This window comes from Labeo rohita, unplaced genomic scaffold (assembly GCF_022985175.1).
Source record: "Labeo rohita strain BAU-BD-2019 unplaced genomic scaffold, IGBB_LRoh.1.0 scaffold_173, whole genome shotgun sequence".
Lineage (NCBI taxonomy): Eukaryota > Metazoa > Chordata > Actinopteri > Cypriniformes > Cyprinidae > Labeo > Labeo rohita.
This window is the reverse complement of record NW_026127923.1, coordinates 40,127-45,431: the sequence shown is the minus strand read 5'-3', so window position 1 is coordinate 45,431 and position 5,305 is coordinate 40,127. Positions and strand designations below refer to the sequence as shown.

At 47.6% G+C, this 5,305-nt stretch overlaps 1 long non-coding RNA gene across 1 annotated transcript in view; it reads right to left on the bottom strand.

Moving 5' to 3' along the window:
- The window catches only part of LOC127158836 (uncharacterized), a 10,748-nt gene extending 10,645 nt beyond the window's left edge, over window positions 1-103 (bottom strand). Inside the window, exon 1 of the long non-coding RNA XR_007826287.1 lies at window positions 69-103. This is a non-coding gene — a long non-coding RNA (uncharacterized LOC127158836). The remainder of the gene's footprint in view (window positions 1-68) is intronic.
- Between the last annotated feature and the right edge of the window lie 5,202 nt (window positions 104-5,305).

The following is a 5,305-nucleotide window of genomic DNA, read 5'->3' as shown; positions in this document are numbered from 1 at the left end:
TCCTACCTGTTTATTTTGGACTGGAAGCACAGTCTGATAAGGTATTTTGCACTGTCAAATCATCCTACCTGTTTAATTTACACTGGTGGGACAATCTGATGAGGTATTTTGCACTGTAAAATCATCCTACCTGTTTATTTTGCAATGGTAGCACAATCTGATGAGGTATTTTGCACTGTCAAATCATCCTACCTGTTTATTTTGCACTGTCAAATCATCCTACCTGTTTATTTTGGACTAGAAGCACAGTCTGATGAGGTATTGTGCACTGTAAAATCATCCTACCTGTTTAATTTACACTGGTGGGACTATCTGATGAGGTATTTTACACTGTCAAATCATCCTACCTGTTTAATTTACACTGGTGGGACAATCTAATGAGGTATTTTGCACTGTCAAATCATCCTACCTGTTTATTTTGCAATGGTAGCACAATCTGATTGTAACGTCAAGCCAGCAGAGGGAGCCCTCACCCGAGTACTGACTGCCACCGCTCCCTCTGCTGCTTCTACTGTCACTTCCTGTTTGTCCATACTTAAGCTCAAGCCATGTGTTCGCTCCCTGCGAAGTATTGCCAGTTTCACCTGCCTTACCGAGCATTCTATATTATTCTGTTTGACTACCTGTTGCTGATCTGCCTTGATTTTGGATTTACGAGTTCTCGGATTACCCATTGGATTGTTTGCCTGGTTGGACTGTTTTCTCGGATACAACCCTCGTCTGCCTCATCACTCTCGTCTCTTGGTTTGCCCTATTGTTTCGGTTGCCTCTCTGGACTGTTATTATTGCTCTGACCCTGGCCTGTCTCACGTTGCTGTTTACTGGATCTCCCTTTTGCTCTGTTGTTTGTGCTGGACTGCCTTTTCAGTTTTGACCCTCTGCCTGCCTTTGTGATTTTGTATACTTCTACGTTTGTGAATAAATGACCGGACATGGATTCAAACTCTGCTTCAGCGTCCTCTTACAGAATACTTTGCCAAACATGAATCGAGCGGACGTTACCAGCCTCCAAGCGGCGTTTGCTTACCAGAGTGAAATGTTAAAAAATTACCAGGAGCAGCTCACGAAACTCCAGTCTGTCAACGAGCATCTAACCCCATACATTCGATCTCTTCCTCCTCCCACGCCGCTCACGGTAAGCTTTGCACTACCAGAAAAGTTTGACGCACAGCTGAAGCTTGCAAGGGGTTCATTCATCAAGTTAAGTTATATTTCGATCACCAAAAAGATAAATTCACGTTGGAGGAGAAGAAATGTGCTTTTTTGATGACGCTGTTAACTGGCAGAGCTCTCGATTGGGCTTCAGCGGTGTGGGACTCTGATTTACGAATTAAACATTCTCTTGATTATTTCATTGAATTGCTCCGGGAGGTGTTCGAATATCCCGCAGGGGGCAGGAATATCTCGACCCAGATTATTAACATCAAACAGGGCCACCGCACCGCAGCTGAATTCGCCATCAAGTTCCGAACGCTCGCCGCTCAAAGCGGGTGGAATGATGTTTCATTGAAAGCTATGTTTTACAACAGTTTGCATCCTGACCTTCAGACCGAACTAGCGTGCGGAAGAGATGATTCATCATTCTCCGAGTTTGTATCAGTCGCCATTAAGATCGATAACCTCATGAAGAATCAAGGCCATCGATAATGCCCTCATCGGAGAAGGGATATCCCACAGTACAAAAACTCTCACTCTCCAAGTAGGCCTAATGCATCAAGAGTCTATCACCCTATATGTTGTCAACTCCCCGAAATATGAAGTCATCCTGGGATTCCCCTGGCTCTCTACACATGATCCCGACTTCTCCTGGAAATCTGGTGAGCTAACCCGCTGGTCAAAATTCTGCCTTCACAACTGTCTAACCCTTAAACCACAACCATGCTTTACTACCAGTATTGAGAGTCCAGACAACCCCAAGCCAATAAATCTCCCTCTATGCTACCAAGACCTCTCCGAAGTGTTTAGCAAGACTAAAGCAACCCAATTACCCCCTCACCGCTCCTGGGACTGCGCCATTGATCTTCTCCCTAACACAATGCCACCCAAGATTAAAGTATACTCCTTCTCCAAGAACGAGAGTCAAGCTATGGAAGATTATATTACTGAGGCCCTTGATTCAGGGTTCATCTGCCTTTCCACTTCCCCAGCCGCAGCAGGGTTTTTCTTTGTGGAGAAGAAGGATGGTGGATTACGGCGCTGCATGGATTACCGAGGACTCAATAACGTGACTCTTGAGAGGCAACCATTTACACAGAACTGGACTTGATGAGTGCTTACAATCTCATCAGGATCATGGAAGGAGATGAATGGAAGACGGCCTTCCTCACCACTAGGGGACACTACGAATATCAGGTGATGCCCTATGGGTTAGCAAACTCTCTGCTGTCTTCCAATCATTCATTAATGAAATCTTCAAAGATATCCTGAACCAGTACGTCATAGCCTACATTGACGACATTCTCATATATTCCAAGACTGAAGCAGAGCACGTCCAGCATGTGAGAACTGTCCTGTCGCGATTATTAGAGAACCAGCTCTATGTAAAGGCAGAGAAGTGTGAATTTTATGTACCACAAATGACCTTCTTAGGTTACCAAGTGAGTCCCCATGGAGTCAAGATGGACACTACCAAAGTGCAAGCAGTCACTGAATGGCCACAACCTACCACCATTAAAGAACTTCAACGATTTCTGGGCTTTGCTAAATTTCTACATGATTCGTTTGTAATTACAGTACAGTAGCATCTCCATTGACCGCTCTCTTGAAAGGTAAACCAAAGAAATTATAGTGGACCGAAGAAGCCAGCCAGGCCTTCACCTCCTTAAAAGAGAGATTTACCCCCGATCCCAACCTCCCATTTGTCGTTGAAGTAGATGCTTCAGATTGTGGTATCGGTGCAGTGCTTTCGCAGAGACATGGTCAGCCAGGCAAGTTATACCCTTGTGCCTTTTTCTCTCACAAACTCACCAGTGCTGAACGTAACTATGACGTTGGCAACAAGGAACTGTTGTCCATGAAGGCTGCCATAGAGGAGTGGTGACACTGGCTAGAGGGCACTCTCCACCCATTCCAAGTCATCACATATCACAAGAACCTCGAGTACATCAAGAGTGCTAAACGGTTGAATCTACGCCAAGCTCGCTGGGCCTTATTCTTCACATGCTTCCAATTTACTGTGACCTACAGACCTGGCAGCAAGAACAGCAAGGCCGATGCCCTCTCCAGGCGTCATGACCCTCCCATGAGTACCCTAACCACCGAACCCATACTTCTACCCACAGCTATTCTGGAACCTATCTCTTGGGACCTCATGGAAGAGATCCAACAAGAACAACAGCACGAACCACCACCTCCCAACTGTCACCCGGGCAAACATTACGTACCACAATCACTCCATCAACGTGTTCTACAATGGGTTCACACTTCCCTAAGCTCCGGGCACCCAGGTATCTCTCGTACTCACCAGCTCTTACAAAATTTGTTCTGGTGGCCGTCTATGGCCCAAGAAGTAACCAGGTATGTCAAGTCATGTCCCACTTGTGCACAATCCAAGACCCCCAAGGAATTACTTTCTGTTTTGCTTCAACCATTGGCCATCCCACAACGCCCCTGGTCACACCTATCAATTGACTTCATCACCGATCTACCTCCCTCCAACAACTTTACCACAATCCTCACGATTATCGACCGCTTCTCAAAATCCTGCTGCCTAATTCTGTTAAAAGGACTACCAACAGCCATGGAAAAAGCCCTCGCCTTGTATAACCACGTCTTCAGGTTTACGGTCTCCCAGAAAATATCGTAAGTGACCGGGACACCCAGTTCACCGCCCAGGTATGGAAGGCTTTCTGCAAACACCTTGACATTAACGTGAGTCTCACCTCAGGATACCACCCTCAAGCCAGTGGCCAGGTGGAATGCCTAAACCAAGAAATTGGCTGTTACCTGCGTACCTACTGCAGCCGGGAGCAGCACAGGTGGTCCGAATTCCTGCCCTGGGCCGAATATGCCCAAAACTCATTAACCCACTCTTCTACAGGTCTCACCCCCTTTCAGTGTGTCCTGGGGTTTCAACCTCCCTTGTTCCCGTGGTCGGGTGAACCTTTGTCAGTCCCAGCAGTAGACGACTGGATACGGCATAGTGAGAGGATGTGGGATAGTGCTCATGTTTGTCTCTAACGGGCGATACGGACCCAGGAATTCCAAGCCAATAAACAGCGCTGCCCACACCCTCCCTACCAGCCGGGACAACGGGTCTGGCTCTCGACAAGGGACATCAAACTGCGGCTGCCCAGCAGGAAGCTCGCACCAAGGTACGTAGGTCCTTTTAAAATTCTCAGAAGAATTAATGAAGTGATGTACCAGCTAGAGCTTCCTGCTGATTATCGTATCTCTCCCTCTTTCCATGTGTCCCTCCTCAAACCGGTCCACCCAGAGGTTGACCCCGGCCAGGAGGCCCCAGAACCACCGCCACCACTGGATATTGACGGGACTCCCGCTTATCAGGTGAAAGAGTTGCTGGACTCGCGACGTCGAGGGGATCAGCTCCAGTATCTGGTGGACTGGGAGGGGTATAGACCTGAGGAGAGATCTTGGGTGGACGCCTGAGACATCCTGGACCCGTCCCTCATTGAGGAATTTCATCGAGCCAGACCCGACCGACCCGCACCCAGACCACGGGGACATCCAGGTCGAGCTCCAGGAGTCGCTCCTGGGGGGGGATTCTGTAACGCCAAGCCAGCAGAGGGAGCCCTCACCCGAGTACTGACCGCCACCGCTCTGCTGCTTCTACTGTCACTTCCTGTTTGTCCCTACTTAAGCTCAAGCCATGTGTTAGCTCCCTGCAAAGTATTGCCAGTTTCACCTGCCTTACCGAACGTTCTATATTATTCTGTTTGACTACCTGTTGCTGATCTGCCTTGATTTTGGATTTACGAGTTCTCGGATTACCCTTTGGATTGTTTGCCTGATTGGACTGTTTTCTTGTATTCAACCCTCGCCTGTCTTATCACTCTCCTCTCTTGGTTTGCCCTATTGTTTCGGTTGCCTCTCTGGACTGTTATTATTGCTCTGACCCTAGCCCGTCTCACGTTGCTATTTACTGGATCTCCCTTTTGCTCTGTTGTTTGTGCTGGACTGCCTTTTCAGTTTTGACCCTCTGCCTGCTTTTGTGATTTTGTATACTTCTACGTTTGTGAATTGCACATGGATTCAAACTCTGCTTCAGCGTCCTCGTTACACTGATGAGGTATTTTGCACTGTCAAATCTGCCTGCTTTTGTGATTTTGTATACTTCTACGTTTGT